The following is a 20713-nucleotide window of genomic DNA, read 5'->3' on the forward strand; positions in this document are numbered from 1 at the left end:
CAAAAATATTTTCATTTGTGTTTTGAAGATGAACGGAGGTCTTACGGGTGTCGAACGACATGAGGGTGAGGAACAATGACAGATTTTTCATTTTTGGGAGAACTAACCCTTTAAGTGACATTAAAACCAGCTAAATAAATGCTTATTTAATCTAAGGTAATGCTTTGGCACAGTATATAGATGTAAGAAAAACTATAGCACACAGCCGAGTTGACATGATAAATAAAAAAGGCACGGTTGTCTCAACCCAAATGTGGGTCAAATATGGACAAACCCAACCTGTGACGAAGAGACTGAGGCGTTCGGATCCATCTGCAGTATTTTATTAACACAGGTGAGCCAGCAGAGGAAAGCAGACATACAGTTCAAACAGCATCAAATAAGGGCAATCCGAGAAACGTAGATCAAACAGGCATAGGTCAGAGGCAGGCGGCTTAGGTTCAAAAACGATAACAAGTCCAAGTCAGAAATACAAGAGCAAACACAAGAAGTGAGCTAGAGATAGCGTGCAGGTAAATCAAGACTTCACAACTGAACAAAGAACATAGTAGTCCATATAAAGGTGAGCTGAGGGTCCACAGGTGATAATGATACAGAGATAATGAGGTTAATAGGAGCATGCAGTCCTAATACGCAGGAGAGAGGGATCTGGTGAAACCAGGAGGAGGCGCAGTTGAGCGTTCTGTGACAGAGTCTGTGACAATTCTGGGCATACTCCGCCCAGGCCAGAAAGCGACTCCAGTCCTGCTGATTCTGATGGCAGTACGTCCTCAGAAAACGAATCAAATCCTGATTGAGACGTTCGACCTGCCCGTTGGCCTGGGGATGGTAACCAGACGTTAAACTGACGTTGATATTGAGCTTGCCACACAACGCTCTCCAGACACGGGAGGTAAACTGAGGCCCACGGTCTGAGACAATGTCCTCGGGCAGACCAAAGAGCCGGAACACCTGGTTGAAAAGAGCCTCCGCTGTCTGTAAGGCCGTGGGCAGACCGGTCAGGGGTATAAAACGGCAGGACTTAGAGAAGTGATCCACCACGGAGAGGATAGTGGTAAACCCCTGGGACGGAGGGAGATCAGTCACAAAATCCACTGCGATGTGCGACCAGGGACGCTGTGGTACCGGCAGAGGTTGTAATAGTCCAGCTGGTTTGAGATGAGAGGATTTCACAGTGTTACAGACAGAGCATTGATGAATGAACTTTATGACGTCCGACCGGAGAGAAGTCCACCAAAAGCGATTGGCACCTAATTGTAGGGTGGCCGCAATACCTGGATGACCAGCGCTGGGAGTGCAGTGAACCCATTGAAGCACACGGTGGCGGAGCCCAGGCGGAACAAAGAGCCGATCAGCGGGACATTCGGGCGGAGCGGGATGACGATTAAGGGATGTGTTAATCTCCGTGATAATGTCCCATTGCACAGGGGCCACGATAAGGGTTGTGGGAATGATAGGTTCGGGCTCGGATTCCTCACCAGGACCGTCAAACTGTCGGGACAGGGCGTCAGCTTTGCCGTTCTGAGAGCCTGGCCTGTAGGTGATCTTAAAGTCGAATCTGGAGAAAAATAGAGACCAACGAGCCTGACGAGCGTTAAGGCGCTTGGCTGACCTAATATATTCTAGATTTCTGTGATCAGTGAGTACCGTAAAAGGCTGATGAGCTCCCTCCAGCCAGTGCCTCCACTCAGGGCCGGCGTTTGCTATAGGCGAGCTAGGCGGTTGCCTAGGGTGACAATTGTGTTAGGGGCGCGAGCGCGCTCTAGTGCCACCCATTACTACCCATTGAATCGGAACAAGCGAAATACAACATAATGTTCATTAAACATGATCATCATAGGGCGCCCCCTCAGCCACACGTTTTATTACTAATCAACCTGATTATTAGATTGAATTGAAGGTGATTATTGATTATTAGTTCAGGCGTTAGGTCAGGCAAGTGCTCATCTTGCGCGTTCATCAAAAATGAGGCGTCTAAACCCCGCGGATGCACAGGGGCGGAAAAAGAGAAAAAGAGAAAAAAAGAAAGGAAGAAAATCGAAAGAGAGCCCAGTATAGAGGTTAGTCTTCTTATCTCAGCCAATAAGTTGTCAAACAAAATAAAATTACTTAGTATCAATCTTATCAACTAATATTTATTGTCTAAATATTATTAATATTGTCACTAAGCTATCACTTGCTAGTTTTCTACATAATTACTATACGTATTGCAAACATAACTTCACTGACAATAATCTACAATAACCTACATGGATGTCATTTAAATATCAAAAGGCCAGTTCGTTATGAATATGGATAACGTATGCATGTTATTTATGAAAAGTACAAACGCTCTCTACGTGGGCGTCGGAAGGAAATAAATACGGCCTCTCGTTTTTTTTTTTTTTTTTTTACTGGAGCAGCCTAATGAAAGATGCCATATTATTTACATTAAACACAAATATGCTGTGTTCACCTAATTCTTTACAGAGGCTGTAGTGTAGTGGTAAGACGCATGGCATCAAGATTTGATGCAGATCGATCAGAGGTTCGATCCTGCCTTTTGCCACACTCGCTCTATTCCCTTTTCCCATCACATATCAAATTGGAAAGGCATATATTTTTAATTAAAAGTGAGAAAATGTTTGAAAAGTGGAAATAAAGCGTCGAACGTGTTTAATAATAAGTGCTTCTCGGTTAGGGGTAGGCCTAGGAAAACAGACATGTGCTGAATTAGAGACGATAAAAGTGAGTGGAGTGGGGAGGGGAGGGGTGGGGGGCGCAAAACTCCATCTCGCCTAGGGCAACCAAAGAGCTAGAGCCAGCCCTGCCTCCACTCCTCAAAGGTGGTCTTCATGGCCAGCAGTTCGTGATCCCCCACATCATAGTTGCGTTCTGCATAGGTAAGCTTGCGAGAATAAAAGGCACATGGGAACATTTTTGCAGGTTTACCACACCGCTGCGACAGGACAGCCCCCCACTCCTGTGTTAGACGCATCCACTTCCACGATGAACTCCCTCTCAGGGTCCGGGTGACAGAGAATGGGACCAGAAGTGAATCTCTCCTTGAGCTGGGCAAAAGCCGCGGTGCAATCCGCTGTCCACTTAAAATATTTTCCCCCTCCACGAAGCAGAGAGGTGAGAGGCGCTACAATGACGCTGAAGTTGCGGATAAATCTGTGGTAAAAATTGGCAAAGCCCAAAAAGCGTTGCAGCTCTTTCACCGAGGTCGGTTGGGGCCAATTCCCCACGGCTTTGACCTTGCTGTCATCCATCAGGACGCCCTCCGCACTGATGATGTAGCCCAGGAAGGAGATACGTGTCTGGTGAAACTCACACTTGGAGAGCTTAGCATAAAGGTGGTTCTCAATCAGGCGCGTGAGGACCGCCCGGACATCCTGGATATGCTCCTCGAGGGAATCAGAAAAAATCAGAATATCATCAATTTAGACAATCACTTTCTGCTGTAACGTGTTCCGGAAAACCTCATTTATAAAAGCTTGAAAAACTGACGGACTATTGGAAAGGCCGAACGACATTACCCGATATTCGTAGTGCCCAGATGTAGTAGAGAACGCAGTTTTCCACTCATCACCCCTCCGTATGCGAATCAGGTTGTATGCGTTCCTTAAGTCCAGCTTGGTGAAGTAGCGGGCAGTGCGGAGCATCTCCAGGGCTGCAGGAACTAACGGGAGAGGATAGCAATATTTCACCGTCACTTCGTTCAGGCCACGATAATCAATACAAGGCCGAAGACCCCCATCCTTCTTCTTGACAAAAAAGAATCCGGTGGAGGCCGGAGATGTAGAGGGAGTAATGAAACCTTTAGCCAGCTGTTCGTCAATGTACGCCCTCATGGTCTCCGTTTCAGGTTGTGACAGCGGGTAAACCCTTCCGCGTGGAGGCACCGCTCCCGGCAAAAGCTCAATCGCACAGTCGCCAGCCCGGTGAGCGGGAAGGTGAGAAGCCTCAGTCTCACTGAAAGCCAGAGCTAGGTCATGATATTCGGGGGGAATTTTCTGAAACTCAACTCCCTTGAGGGAAGCGCTGTGGGGTTCAGTACCTGGGACAGCGACCATGCAGTGGCTCTTACAGCCTGTGGACCACCGGGAAATCCTCCCTTCAGACCAGGAGATTTGGGGGTTATGTCTCTCCAGCCATGGGAGCCCCAAGATAACAGGATGCATGGGTGAGTGAATCGTGAATAACTGGATGGTTTCAGAATGCTGCCTCCCGACGCTAAGCGTGAGAGGTTGCGTGGTGTATTGCACCTCTCCTGACCCCAGTGGGCGTCCATCGAGCACTTCCACGGTTACCCCAGAGTCACATGCGAGGAGAGAAACATGGTGAGTTTTTGCGAAGGCAAGATCGATGAAGTTTCCAGCAGCGCCAGAATCAATCAAAGCTTTTACGTTTAGACTTTGTCCGTTAAACTTCAAAGAACTATTCACTTCAAACAATCTAGAAGTGTACTTGGAACTCACCGCAGGAGAATTCTTGAGCGCTGGGTTGACCGGACAGGTGGCTCTCAGATGTCCCGCCTCTCCGCAATACATGCAGAGATGATTACGGCGTCTCCTCTCTCGCTCCGCCATGGAGAGATGTGTGTAACCAATCTGCATGGGCTCTGGCTCCGCGTTGGGGAAAGCACCCTCGACTGAGCTGGGTCTGAGAGATGTGCGTCGGGAGCGAATCAAGTTGTCGAGGCAGATGGCGAGCTCCATCAGTTGATTCAAGGATTTCCCGTCGTCGCGGCATGCCAGCTCTCCCTGGAGATCCGGGTTCAATCCCTTGCGGTACAGGAGTTTGAGAGGTCCCTCCTCCCATCGAGTCTGGGCTGCCAGGGTCCGAAACGAGAGTGTGTAGTCCGCTGCAGTAGAGTTTCCCTGACGCAACGTGAGCAATAGTTCTCCTGGATCCTTTCCTCCCGCAGAATGTTCAAACACCTCTCTAAATTGGGTTAAAAACTCATTATAAGAGGGAAAAGAGAGCTGACCTCCATACCAGAGTGCAGGAGCCCACTCCAGAGCCCGGCCGGTGAGCAGGGAACATATGAAGGAAATGCGGCTCGCATCTGTGGTGTAGGACTGTGTCTGCTGGTCAAAATACAAGCTGCACTGCAACAGAAATCCCTTACAGGCAGAATGTGAGCCATCAAATTTCTCGGGAAGGGATAATTTAGGGTGGTTGGAACTGTTACTCAAGGCCGGTGGAACGGAAGCTGGTGCGGTAGGATTCGGAGCCTGATCTTCGGCCGCGCTCGGCGAGGAGAGGGCTCGGACAGATCTCACAAGCTCCTCTGTGAGAGAGGTTAATTTCACCAGCTGTTGTTGATGGGTAGTCAGCACCTTAGCTTGAGCGGAAACCTCGGAGGCCAGGCGAAGGAAATCTGCTGGATCCTGTTTTGGTGAAGTCTTCTGTGACGAAGAGACTGAGGCGTTCGGATCCATCTGCAGTATTTTATTAACACAGGTGAGCCAGCAGAGGAAAGCAGACATACAGTTCAAACAGCATCAAATAAGGGCAATCCGAGAAACGTAGATCAAACAGGCATAGGTCAGAGGCAGGCGGTTTAGGTTCAAAAACGATAACAAGTCCAAGTCAGAAATACAAGAGCAAACACAAGAAGTGAGCTAGAGATAGCGTGCAGGTAAATCAAGACTTCACAACTGAACAAAGAATATAGTAGTCCATATAAAGGTGAGCTGAGGGTCCACAGGTGATAATGATACAGAGATAATGAGGTTAATAGGAGCATGCAGTCCTAATACGCAGGAGAGAGGGATCTGGTGAAACCAGGAGGAGGCGCAGTTGAGCGTTCTGTGACACAACCATTGGGTTACTTTATAAAATTGTATTATTATTATTATTATTATTATTATTATTATTATTATTATTATTATTATTATTATTATTATTATATTTTTGACCCAATGGTTGGGTTTGACTATGTGGGCCCAAATCTGGGTTGAAACACCCAACTTTTTTTTTTAGAGTGAAGAAGGCTTAGACTTGTCTTTTTTTAATACTGGCTACAATAAACCATGCAAAAGAGCGTTTTGATTATTGTTGTGCACCAACACAAACCGAAAGGTACATCTTATCAGACCAGGACTGGAGTTTTTGGTTTACAACTTGCTTATGAATGGATTGCTTTGTAAAACCTAAATAAGAAATGAAATGTTACAAAAATACATACATTTTTCCCCATTCTTGGCACTTTTTTTCTGTTTCAGAAGGACACTTTTCTTTTGAAGCCGTTGCCATGTCAAGACACAAATCTAAGGCTGGTGCATGTCTGTATACCATGGCTATATTGCAGGCATACCAGGACGTCCTGTTAAAAGACTTGGATGAAGGCGAGGGACCCACACCTGAGGATGTGGCTGAGCTCCGCAGAGTGACAGATTTGTCTCTCCGGGTCACCAAGGAGACGGCCCACGCTGTGGCCCGCTCCATGTCAGCTATGGTGGCCACGGAGAGGCATTTATGGCTAAATCTGTCGGGCATCAAGGAGAAGGAGAAGGTTTTCCTCCTTAATGCTTCTCTTTCGGCTTCTGGCCTGTTCGGTGACGCTGTCAATACAGTCGTCGGCAAGTATTAGGAGGCGAAGAGGCAATATGCGGCGTTCCAGCAGTTCATCCCTCGCCGCTCCAAGTCTAAAGGGGCTGGTCCTAAAACCGCCCAGCCCCAGCTGTCATTGAGCTCCTTGTACCGGCAGATACAGAAGGAGAATGTCGCCTCTAGAGCCCCTCCCCAGTGTAGTGATTTTTACTTTTGTCCACCCAAGGACACTAAGTAAGAGAGTGATTGGTACTCACGTCACCGCTGACGTTGTGAATTTGGATCACACGTCACTTAAGGTGTGGTTATGAGTACATCAGATGACCACCTTCCCCCCTCTTAGTTTGGGACACTAGTCAAGGCCTTTTACCTTGGCTGTATGAGAACACTCCGCACAGGAGGCTGCCCAGTCATTTATAATGAATGTAAAGGGGGAAGAGTTGGTCAGCTGATTTATCTGAAAGATTGGTGAGATTTCTAACTTGTAGAGCCTTTTCTGCCTTATCAGCACAAGGAAGACACAATTGTAATAAAATAGATTTTATTAACAAAAGATAAACAGAAAAATTAACACAACTACTAAATGAATACAATGAATGATAAAGGAATAAAGTGCGTAAAATGCATAAAATACATGTGAGTAAGTTAAGTGTGGCTATAGAAGAGTTACGTTATCTTATGGAAAGATAAACTGTTGTTTCTCTGAAACTAAGGTGAAGAACCTTATTATGCATTAAACAAATAAACGACAGATTATTTGTTATTAACTAGCATCAGTTATATTACCTCTAATGTAAATTAGAAAATCATATACTGATAATATACAACAATGCCAAGGTCTCTAGAAAGAGGTTTGGCTAAGTGATATTTACGTTCCACGTGGTTGAGTAAGCAGTCCGATGATGATGACTTCTTCCAATGGTTTTGCTGGGAGACAGTGCAGTGAAGAAAGGAGCTGGAATCTGTTTCAACAGCCTTGAACACGAAGATCTGTGGAATGCTGATCTCCTGGGGCACCAAAGGGTCCTAAAATCTGGAACACGCAGATGAGGCCCTGAAGTAGGTGCAGAAGGTCCTTAATCTGGAACACGCAGACGAAGGAACCTTGAAGTGAAGGTTTGCTCTCCTGAGCTTAACCTTGTTGCAAATGTCTCTGTGTGTCTTCTGCCTCTTTGGGCCAGACACTCAGAAGTTGGTCAATCTGCTCTGGTCTCTCTAGCATGGAGACTCGGGACGTGCTGTAGTCGTCTCGCTGGACTAAAACTCTGAACGTAGTGTTGGTTGTCTCTTTCCTCACAGGCTGGAGGCTCAGAACGTTGTCGTATCTGTCACTGCCTCACCAGCTGTAGATTCAGATCCTCGGATCTTGCGTTGTCTCTCTGGTTAAACCAGAGGCTCAGAACTTGGTTGCTCTGTCACAGTCTAATCCTCGGCGGACAGACTCAGAACTTGGTGAACTGTTTGTCTCTCGGATGTGGAGACTCAGAACCTGATTGCTCTGTCACAGTCTAATCCTCGGCAGACAGACTCAGAACTTGGTGAACTGTTTGTCTCTCACGTGGAGGAGACTCAGAACCTGATTGCTCTGTCACAGTCTAATCCTCAAGGGACAGACTCAGAACTTGGTGAACTGTTTGTCTCTCACATGGAGAAGACTCAGAACAAGGAGTGTCTATTGAAAGGGTACCTTTATCCTTTTCCGAATAGGAGGAGATTGCAATTTGGCGCTTCTCCATTCCAGTGTTGCTATTGGCTGCTGGCATCAGAGAGGGCACACAGTGTGGCCCACCCTTCTTTCCCCTGTGGAACTCATTTGCATACTGTACACAGTTAGAAGTCTTTAAATGGTCTTTAAAGTTCATCAATGCATTTCTCACTTTCCAAACCACCATCAGAATACCCTTGGCGATATACTAAACACATAGACACCAAACATGATGGAAAAAGATTGAACTGTCATGTGTTCATTCATTTGTTCATTAACAGCTGAATTTGTGGAAGATGTTGCATTACAAATAGCTGTCACTGAAAATACTTATTTCTCTGAATAAGTATGAGATGGATATGTGTAGTTTACATCAGTCTTAAGGTTTCCAAACATAGTTGTGAATGGATTTGGATGGATCAGTTTTGGTCTTTCTTTGTTTCACCCACTACTGCTGAAGTCCTGAGGAATGTTTATGGCCGTCACAAATCAGGTCATTAGGGATCCATCTTTAGATGGGTGAAGGGCAGAAACTGCATGTGGACCAATGAGAAATCCTGTCCTTCCTGGGCTTGGTACTAGAGGTCTTCTTCTTGCCCTCAAAGAGGTGTCTGGATGTTGTCCAAGCATCTTTATCTGATGGGTTGGACATCTTGTTTGTGCTAGTCCAACAAGATCCAATCAAAATGGAGCAAACCTTTGTCCACTGTTATGGGCAAAGAGGGGCCCGGCCATAAACTGGGCCCTGGAATTCTGGTGTCCACTACACCAGGGAGCTTGGCAACAGAGGTGGCGTTCTCGCCCAAAGCCAGCTCAGCAGAAGGGCAACCTGAGGGCCGTCCTTCAGGCTAAGAAGGCTTTGGGGAAGTGGTCCTAGCCAGAGTAGGACCTCTGAGGGCTGTCCCCTCTGGGGAGAAGCGGCTGAGGCCATTTTCTCTGCGGAGCCCTCTGGAAATCGATGTGGTAATCCCGGCGTCTATGACGCTTCGGGCCACATCGGTTTCCAGCTACCTTGTCCGCCCCGAGGGGTTTCGGACAGGCAGCGATGGCGTGCGCACCAAAAATCTTACATGACCTCTCCCTGCCAGGCAGCCGCTTCAGGGGGTTGAGAACGGTATTCAAAAAACACCCAAGGTCAGCATCGAGAGGCTAATTCCCTTAGATTTTTTTAGGTAGATTTTTTTCTGGGCGTGGCAACACCTGTCGACTGTGTCGGCATTGGTTCTGCATACTGTAGAAAAGGGGTACAGACTGCAGTTTGGCCACAGCCCACAAAGATTCAGTGGGGTGGTCTGGACTGCAGTGGTCCTGGAGCGGGCTCGGGTTATGGAGCAGGAAGTACACGCCCTGCTGGTAAAGGAGGCCATAGAACAGGTTCCTCCACCAGAAAGGGAGTCTGGGTTCTACAGCCGGTACTTTATAGTTCCCAAAAAGGACGGAGGACTACGTCCGATTTTAGATCTGACGTATTTGAACCGGTCTCTGAGGAGGTTCAGGTTCAAGATGCTAACAATACCTATTATCATGAATCAAATTCAGTCTGAGGACTGGTTTGTCATGATAGATCTGAAAGACGCATACTTCCACATTTCTATTAGTCCTTCTTACAGGAAGTTACTGAGGTTCGCTTTCGGGGGCGAAGCATTCCAATATCGGGTTCTTCCATTCGGCCTAGCTCTCTCCCCTCGCACGTTCACCAAGTGCATGGATGGAGTTCTGGCTCCACTGAGACTCCAGGGCATCTGTATGAACTATATCAATGACTGGCTCATTTTGGCCCAGTCTCGAGAGATGGCAGTTCGGCATCGAGATGTCGTCCTTGGCCATATTCAGAGCTTGGGGTTGAGACTCAACACGAAGAAGAGTGTGTTGACGCCCTCCCAGAGGACCACCCTCCTGGGAGTGGTATGGGACTCTACGATGATGCGGGCACATATGTCCTCCATGCACATCGAGTCTACCTTTTGGCCTGCTGTACATAAGACCCCTGCAGCGGTGGCTGAAAGCCAAGGGGTTTTCCCCCGTAAGGGGAATCCATTCCATATGATCAGGGTTATGCACAGATGCCTTCGTTCCTTCGTTGGGGCGACAGTGCCTCAGTGGTTCATGTAGATTGTCTACAAACCGGAAGGTTGGTGGTTCTATCCCCGGTTCCACCTGACCAAGTGTCGAGGTGTCCATGAGCAAGACACCTAACCCCAACAGCTCCCGACGAGCTGGATGGCGCCTTACATGACAGACACCGCCGTCGGCGTATGAATGAGAGAGTGAATGGGTGAATGTGAGGCAAGATGTAAAGCGCTTTGGATGGCCATAGGGTCTGTTAAAAGCGCTATATAAATGCAGTCCATTTACCAGTTACCCTCTGTGCAGATTGGCGCATCAGCACACTTATGGTCCCAGGGGAAACTATCGTCTATCAGCGCAATGTACATTCCCAGGGACCAGAATCAGGGAGCAGATATCCTGTCGAGGCAGGGGCTGAGGCCCGGGGAATGGAGACTTCACCCAGAGGGGGTGAAGTCTATATGCGAGAGCTTTGGCCCAGTGGAAGTGGATCTTTTTGCATCTCAAGAGACGGCCCACTGTGGTTTTCCCTCACGCATCCAGCCCCGCTGGGGTTGGATGCCATGGTACATACGTGGCAGAGGCTGCCTCTGTATGCATTTCCCCGATAGCTCTGCCTCCGGGAGTTCTGGAGAGGGTCTGGCAGGATGGGATCAGTCTACTCCTAGTAGTCCCGTACTGGCGGGCCCGAGTATGGTTCTCAGACATCATAGCACTGCTGACAGGTCCTCCATGGCAGATCCCTTTGAGGAGGGACCTGCTGTGTCAGGCAGGGGGCACAATATTTTACCCCCAGCCAGAGCTGTGGAAGCTTTGGGTCTGGCCCCTGAGGGGGCTCAGTACTTAGAGGCTGGCCTGTCAGCAGGTGTAGTGGAGACCATACTCAGTTCCAGGGCTCCTTCCACAAGAAGGTTGTACGGCTTAAAGTGGAATGTATTTTCCACTTGGTGCAGGGAACGTGAGGTGGACCCAGTTAGCTGCCCAGTAGCTTCAGTGCTGGAGTTCCTCCAAGATCATTTCACTGCATGGCATACCCCGTCCACACTTAAGGTGTACGTGGCTGCCATTACGGCTTTCCACGCTCCTGTTAGTGATAGGCCTCTGGGGAGGCACCCTTTGGTCGTACGTTTCCTCCGTGGCAGGCCTGTGACTCGCCTCTGAGTTCCAACTTGGGATCTGGCGGTGGTGCTTGAAGAGCTGGCTAAGGCCCCCTTTAAACCACTCGAGTCTGCAACAGATTGAGTTCTGTCGTTTAAGGTGGCGCTGCTCCTTGTCATCACCTCGCTTAAGAGGGTGGGGCCCAACTTAACCAATGACGCCAACTTGCCTGGAGTTTGCCCCCGGCGGGGATAAGGCCATCTTGCATCCTATGCCGAGCTATGTGCCGAAGGTGCCATCTAATGTGGCACGGCCTACGGTCTTGCAGGCATTTCATCCTCCACCTCATGTGTCGGCTGAAGAGGGGAGACTTCATCCGCTCTGCCCAGTCAGAGCACTGCAAATCTATCTGTGGAAGTCTTCGCAGTGGAGAAGGTTGGACCAACTGTTAGTGTGTTTTGGGTCTCCTAAGAGGGGTCTGCCAGTGACCAAGCAGATGGTCAGTAACTGGATCGTCCAGGCTACTGCCTTGGCCTATCAGGTGCGCGGCTTGCCTTCACCTTTGGCCTTGCATTCCACTACGGCCATGGCCTCTTCTCTGGCCCTTCAAATGGGGGTCCCGCTTCAGGAGATCTGTGAGGCAGCCGGCTGGGCTACCCCACACACTTTCATTAGGTTCTATAGTCTGCATCTCCCTGCGACGCCAGGTGCTAGGGTGCTCTCGTCCTAAGTGTGCCTGGGCTCCAGTTTTACACTAGGACAGGCATGGGTCGTTGTGGTATAGTGGGTAATCGTTCCCCAAAGAGTCGTTTTATGACGCAGTGGGAGTTCCCCCGAAAACGGAACGTCTCTGGTTATGACTATAACCCTTGATCCCTGAGAAGAAACGAGACACTGCGTCCCTTTATATTTCCGGGGAATGCCGTCACTTACTACATCTTGACGTAGCACCAATCAGGATTGGTCTTAGTTTCATTAATGCTTCAGATGCGTCACGCTGTGGGCGTTCCCCAAAGAGTCGTTTTACGATGCAGTGTCTCGTTCCCTCTCAGGGAACAAGGGTTATAGTCATAACCCGAGACGATTCTTTGGTATTGGGCTAGTTTGATTGGCCATTGCATTGGGCTAGTTTTGGGCTAGGTTTGATTGGCCATTGGGCTGGTTTTGGGCATTTTTGATTGGCCATTGGGCTGGGTTTGATTGGCCATTGGGCTGGGTTTGATTGGCCATTGGGCTGGGTTTTGATTGGCCATTGGGCTAGGTTTGATTGGCCATTGGGCTGGGTTTGATTGGCCATTGGGCTGGTTTTGTTGCAAAAATCTGGCAACACTGGTGTTGGGTGTCCTCCATGACTAGGGTTGCACCAACCATTCGTATGTTATTACATAAAGTCCACACTAGAGCCTTAGTGAGTACTAGCTAGTTTGTAATTGACTCAGTACTCTATTCAGTTGCACCATTTGTTCTCAAGGCAGAACATAGCTAAAGTAATGCATTTTTGCATAATATGACGTTTACCCTCAATGATCCGATAGCAGCAGAAGTTGTGCTGAAATGCTAGCATGTTAGCATTGATTTTTAGCATGTGTTATGTGGTTGATAGGAGGTTGTTGAGGGTTGCTAGTTGATGCTAACTGCACCAAGTTCTTATAGATACGTTTCCATCAAAGTTGAGAATTAAATTTGTGGAAAAATTGTTGATATAGTTGTTAATAGGCAAAATTACATGACTTTTTTATGTGCATCTATGAATTTATTCTCCTCAACAACACATCATTTTAGGTATCATTCATGTCTGCAGCACAAACAGTTTAGGTAGTTAACAACCTCAATGCGGGTGGTAAGTAAAAGCCAGGGAGGCTGAGGTCAAAGGTCATGCATTGTGTTAGCCAGAAAAGGAAGAGGAAACTGTAAACATCCTGAACTGTTTGCTGAAGGGCTTGTTGTCATGGTGAAAGTGTCTATGAGGTTAATGACTAGAGAGAGAGAGAGAGAGAGTGTGTGTGTGTGTGTGTGTGTGTGTGTGTGTGTGTGTGTGTGTGTGTGTGTGTGTGTGTGTGTGTGTGTGTGTGTGTGTGTGTGTGTGTGTGTGTGCATGCGTGCGTGCGTGTGTGTGTGTGTTCATTCAAGACCAGCATTCCATAGCTAGAGAGAAGTGCTTCACGATAAGACTGTGTGTGTATATGTTATAACACTCTCTTCAACATGTCTCTGTTTTGTGTCTCCAGCATCTCACAAATCGATTCTGTTTGCCGTGAAATGCTTCTTCCACTTAGTGCAGAAACCTTGTCTTTCTACAGGATGCTCATATCTCCATAGGAGAGCAGATATCCCAGCCCACACTACTGTCACATGAAAGACTACACAGATTGATCTGGTTTAATAGTTATCAGTAGATATATGCATGCCTTTACATAGAGTTAATGGGATAAAGTTTCATCTTCATGGTCTGTTCAGAATCTGAAAGACACGGAGGCCTTTTAACTCTTTCCCTGCCAGCATTTTTGAAAAAAGTGCTTCTTTAAAATCATTTTGACTAAAGTTTCATGGCCTCGAAAAAATCTCTTTTTGCATGAATATCTGAATATGCAATACATCAAAATAAAGAACAGACCCTCTGCTTTAAAAAAAAAAAAAAAAGTGTTTTATTTTAGCTTTTTTATCAACATGTGAATGTTGGTATACGTTTCATAAAAAAGGCAAAAATCTATTTTTTTCCCCCCAAACACTACATCCAGATCAGATTCAGAACAATGATCAAAACACAGACGGAGTAAATGTAGTCCATCAACACCCCCAAAGTTTCACAGTCCTATAGCTCGTCCTGTGTTGACATTTCATTCAGTAATATTAGGCAGTTTTGATTTATATGCTGTTTAATGTTGACGATCACGTTTTTTTTTCATATGCATAATTACATATATCGCTTGTTTCTTCGCCTGTGTGTTTTGATCAGGAGATTCAGTACTCTTTCAGAAGTGTTGTCATAGCACCCATCGATAGAGGGGAAAGAGTTAAAAGCTCAAAAACATATTTGAAATAAGACTTCAAAGCTATAAGAAAAGTCTGTAAAATAGGGCACTGTGTACTGTGCTCTGCAGAACTCCAGTCATGTCTTAAGATGTCACAGAGACTGTCGTTTGGGATTTTTTTTTTGTCTTTTTGGCCAGTAAGCAACAACCTAGCAATGCCACTCTGACAACCAGCCACAATGTAATATGTAAATGTGAAAATATGCTTAGTTTTAATGTGTTTTTCTACAAATCCCTTGTGGAAATGAAGTAAACTTTAGTGTACTTAGAGCACTTATTACAGGCCACTTTATTAGGTACACCTCGCTAGTAGCGGGTTGGACCCTATTTTACCTTTAGAACTGATTTGATTCTCAACAGCACAGATTCAGGTGCTGGTAACATTCTTCTGAGATTATGGTCCATATTGTCATGATAGCATCATGCAGTTGCTGCAGATTTATCGACTGCTCATTCATGATGCAAATCTCCTGTCCCAGCACACCTCTGCTGCTCTATTGGCTTGAGAACTGGTGACTGTGGAGGCCATTTGAGTTTAGCGAACTCATTGTTATGTTCAAGAAAGCAATTTGAGAGTATTTTTTTTTTTTGATGTTTGAGATGTGTGTTATCCTGCAGCAAGTATCCATTAGAAGATGTGTATTCTGGGGTCATAAAGAGACATGGTCAGCAACAATACTCAGGTAGGCTGTGGCGTTTAAACAATGCTCAATTGGTACTAAGGTAACCAAAGTGTGCCAAGAAAATATTGTTCACACCATTACACCTTCAGCAGGTTGAACCGCTGATACAAGCCAAGATGGATCCATGCTTTCATGTTCTTTACACAAAATTCTGACCCGACCATCTGAATGTTGCCTTAGAATTTGAGACTCGACATCTTTCAAATCTTCCATTGTCGAGTTTTGGTGAGTCGTGTGAATTGTAGCCTTAGTTTGCTGTTCTCAGCTGACAGGAGTGTCACTGGTGTGTATTCCAGTCTGGTCATTCTCCTCTGACCTCTGGCATCAGCGAGGAATTTTTCACCCACAGAAATGATTTCGAGTTAAGACTGCTCTCGAAAGGCCAACGAGCGCTGAGAGCCCTCTGATCGACTGGATCTCACAACTCCAAAAACGTCAGATCTAATTTTCAAATAGACACTCTTTTTTATCAATTAAACACAGATTTGAGCTTTAAACAATGTCCGTCTCGCCTGAAAAACTAAATTTCGTGACACAATAACAGTAGTTTTAAATTACGCAGGGTTTCTCATCCACTATTGAAGCTTGTTGTTGCCATGTGATTGGCTGATTAGATATTTGCATCAACAAGCAGTTGAAAGGGTGAATAAAGCAGTGAGTGTATGTCTGCGTCCAAAAGCTGAAAAGGAAGGCAACAAGGCACGTTCAAATCCAATGTTAGCTTCACTTCCTGTCTCCTGAGATGCACTATATTGCCAAAGGTTTGAAACACCTGTCTTTACATGCACATTAACTTTGACATCCCATTCTTAATCCTTGGGTTTAATATGGAGATGGCCCACCCTTTGCCGCTATAACAGCTTCAACTCTTCTGAGAAGGCTTTCCACAAGGTTTAGGAGTGTGTTTATGGGAATTTTTGAATATTCTTCTAGAAGCACATCTGTGAAGTCAGGCACTGATGTTGGATGAGAAGGCCTGGCTCTCAGTCTCCGCTCTAATTAACCCTTCCATTGGATTGTCAGACAGAGAAGCGTGATTGGTTACTCCAGAGAACACGTCTCCACTGCTCTAGAGTCCAGTGGCGGGCTGCTTTACACCACTGCATTCGACACTTTGCATTGCACTTGGTGACGTAAGGCTTGGATGAGCTGTTCGGCCATTAACACCCATTCCCTTAAACTCTCTACACACTGTTCTTGAGCTAATCTGAAGGCCACATGAAGTGCACTGTGCGCCTCAGCATGCGCTGACTCCGCTCTATAATTTAAGTGGCCTACCACTTCGTGGCTGAGTTGCTGTTGTTCCCAATTGCTTCCACTTTGTTATAACACCACTAACAGTTGATTGTGGAATATTTAGTAGTGAGGGAATTTCACAAATGGACTTATTGCACAGGTGACAACCTATCACGGTACCACGCTTGAATTCACTGAGCTCCTGAGAGCGAACTATTCTTTCACAGATGTTTGTAGAAGCATATGCATGCCTAGGAGCTTAATTTTATACACCAGTGGCCATGGAAGTGATTGGAACACCTGAATTCAATAATTTGGAGGGGTGTCTCAATACTTTTGGCACTTTCATCCTGATTGAATTTTGAAGGCAGCATGTATCCTTCACTGCCTTTGATATCCCAATATTCTGTCCATTCCATTCTGCGACAGTTGAGCTAAAAAGGAAAGAAGGAATCTAAAAGTTGTGGTTGGTGGTCAGCCTGTGTGTAAATTTACGTTTTTTTAACCTAATTTTCACAGTTTTGATGTCATTTCTGGCAAGAAATTACTATTGCAGTAATCAAATATTTGCAAAGTTTTAACCAACGATCTCTCTGTTTACTTGTAGATCATTAAACTGTTACCCTGCCTCAGAAGTCTTTCCAAAATCAGAGCCTTCGTGCACAATCGCTGCCTGCAAAGTCATTGCCTCATAGATAAGACCAGCGAGAGTCACTGCCTAGCTTTCAGACACAGCCCAAATGTCATTGTTGTCCACAATAAGAGACTTGTGTACATTTGGGGTCAATCTAACCCCAGCAAAAACCTGCCCGGGTGAAAAAGTTTGCTTAATTGTATTGAATGTTCACTTGTTGTGCATTAAATCTTAAAAGTATTTTTTTTTTTAAAACTGTACTTGCAGATATATAATATTAATGGAAAAAGGCCAGTTAATTGTATTGAAAAATAACACACTTTCATGACTATAACACAGTTAAAAGGTTAGTTCACCCAAAAATGAAATTGATGTCAGTAATGATTCACCCTAATGTAGTGCCACACCCGTAAGACCTCCGTTCATCTTCAGAACACAGTTTAAGATATTTTAGATTTAGTCCGAGAGCGTATCTAAGTCTATGCACACTATACTGTCCATGTCCAGAAAGGGAATAAAAACATCATCAAGGTAGTCCATATGTGACATCAGTTAGAATCAGCGTATTGATTCATGATTTGGATCGCGTGTCAAACTGCTGAAATCACGTGACATTGGCGATCCAAATCATGAATCAATCCGCTGATTCATGACCGTTTGAATCTTTATTTGAGGTTTGAAAACAAACGGGGAAGAGAAGACAATGCTGAATAAAGTCGTAGTTTTTGTGATATTTGGACCAAAATGTATTTTCGATCCTTCAAGAGATTCTAACTAACTAACTGATGTCACATATGGACTACTCTGATGATGTTTTTATTCCCTTTCTGGACATCGACAGTATAATGTGCATATACTTAGATACGCTCTCTGACTAAATCTAAAATATCTTAAACTGTGTTCTGAAGATGAACGGAGGTCTTACGGGTGTGGAACGACACTAGGGTGATCAATTTCAATTTTGGGTGAACTAACCCTTTCAGAACACTTTAAAAATAGAAAACTAACATACTAAAACACATGTAAAGTACTTACAGTATGTGTGTGCATGTTTGTGAACAAATTCACAAAGGATTCACCAGAAAAGCTGCAAAACCACTAGATGGTGATATTGCACTGACGCTCACTAACACTAGTCTGCAGGTAATCATCTGAAGCAGAGCTCACACTCTCATTCAAAGTCAAATATTATCTTTTGAAAGCAATCTGAACACAGTTCGTTTTATCACACTGTATGAAAATGAAACAAGACAGACAAGTCACTCCAACAATGAAGGCCCTGATCTAATTTAACTAACATTAAGAGATGAGTTTTAATGCTGTCATTCCAGGTGATTGAAGCCCTCAGACCCTCGTTCGCTCATAAATGACCATTCATCGCTGAGAGCATTTGTTCAAGCTGCTGTTATCTTTCATAAATATTTACTTCCCCTGGTTAAAACCTCCCCTTCACACCTCCAATAGATGCGGGTCATCGAGACAGCAATGGAGAGAATGGCCCGCTGTAAACAACAAAAGAAAAGGAAACAAACCATGCCCACGCTTTTCAAACAAACCCAACAATTGCGTGTGTGTTGGTAATCACAAGCTATTTAAGTATGCAAATACTGCAAGTACAAAAAGAAGGATGGGAAGCATTGTGGGATGCTCCCCCCCGATGAAGTCTTCAGGAGTTGCGTGACTACCTGCAGGATGAGAGACAGATGCCCTACAGTAAACTATCATGTGTGTCTCCAGAAAGACAAACACATCAAACATGACTTCATCAGGCCTTTGGCGGTTTAGTGAGTTACTAGTGCACAGCACTTTTGAGCCACATAAGTGCTTTTAAATGTTTGAACATAATCTTAAAGGGCTTACATGAGAATTACTACACAACCTGAAAGCTAAAGCTTTATTTTGATGGTCTACTCTACTCCGTAACTCTGCAAATTATCAACAAGCAGTCATTTGAGTATTAGTAGATTTTCAGATTAATATCTGCTAACATATCCAAAATATCTGCTTTATTTTGATGGTCCCTCAACAGACATTCTAATGAAGACAAGTAACTCTGCAACTACATGTCAACTTATTAACCTGCACATATTAGCCCTAACAGTCTACTAATACTCAAATGAGAGTTAGTTGACGTATAGTTGCAAAGCTACTGATAGTCAGTAGAATGTCTAAAGTAGACCACCGAAATAAAGTGCAACCAAAAAAATAGGGGCTTTAGTTCATTTAAATTGAAAGATTCTTATATGTGTTGTCATTAGGACTGATTTAAATATGGTTTATACTCATAATTATTTTCTCATTCCTTTAGCACTTTGACCATGATATGATGCTGTAAGGCAGATCATAGGCTTTTATGCAAAAAGCCTAAATCACAACTTTTTTTTTCATGATTTTTTTTTTTTTTTCATTTTTTTTCCCTGCACAATCTGCATAACATTATTATCTTATTGCCAGGAAGCTTTTCCAACCCTGAGAGCAACCAAATTATATCACACTTTCAAAACTTTAAAAAAGTCCATATGCATTTTTAAACCAAGTTTTTTGTTGTTCATTTGAGCTCTGTCAGGTCATCCATTTATTGTGTTCATACATATTTTCAGATGTACACCTGTAAATAAACTGTATTCAGATTTACACATAAAAATATTTCAGGATTTATAAATATATTCAAAGTTATTTGAATGTATACATTTAGAGTTAGGCTATATATTTATATAATAAATATAATCTAATAAGATTTAAAGCTTTTTATTCAGATATCTATTTGGATTTAAAATTATATATTAAACACAAATAATTAATTGGTTTGAGTAGGACAAACTTAAAATAAAAAAAAAATGATTTCAGTTAAATTAACTGTTATGAGTACGTATAACTTTCATTTTCTTTTGAGTTCACAAAACTGACACATTTTAAGTCATCTGCACTGTTTCATTGTTTTGAGTTTCCTTTCATTTAAACTTAAATTGAACTGAAACTGGGCTGTTTTTCCCCCATTATGCTTTGCCATGACGCTTAAAAGGGACGTGAAATTAAGTTAAATAATGTTTTTTTGTGCAAAATTATGTTGAGTTTGAGATTTTTAGTAGAAGCAGTTCTAGTTACTTAAACTTTGAATTTCTTAACTTAAAAAAGTTGATTTAACTGATTAACTCAAATGTTTTGAGTTTTGACAACTTATTCGGGTTTACATTTTATATATAGATGTCACTATGTTTGAATATAGTATTTAGGGTCTACATCAATATGATTAAGTTTATAGCTTTATATTTAGATTTTTATACATTTGCATTTTGAACTACACATGTATACACAGTACACACTAAAAAAATACTGGGTTAAAAACAACCCAAGTTAGGTTGAAGAATGGACAAACCCAGCGGGTAGTTTTATTTAACCGAACTATTTAAAAAAAAAATTTTTTTTTAATGCTATATGGCTTTCTTAAAATGAACCCATTTTAATTTAATTAAAAATCTGAAGCTACTAGAGGCAACAATCAAAAGGTGAACATCTATTTATAAACAATGTAATACATGTTTATTATTTGAATAATATTCATTAAACGTATTAATGAATGCTTATTTCCAAGATTAGGAAAACACTTAACCGCTGGGTTTGTACATTTTCAACCCAACTTGTTTTTAACCCAGCGTTTTTGTAAATGTATTATGCAGTGTGACTTGTAAGTTATTATACAAATATTTTTTTTGCA

The sequence above is a fragment of the Pseudorasbora parva genome, chromosome 6, assembly GCF_024679245.1.
Source record: "Pseudorasbora parva isolate DD20220531a chromosome 6, ASM2467924v1, whole genome shotgun sequence".
NCBI classification, from domain to species: Eukaryota; Metazoa; Chordata; class Actinopteri; order Cypriniformes; family Gobionidae; genus Pseudorasbora; species Pseudorasbora parva.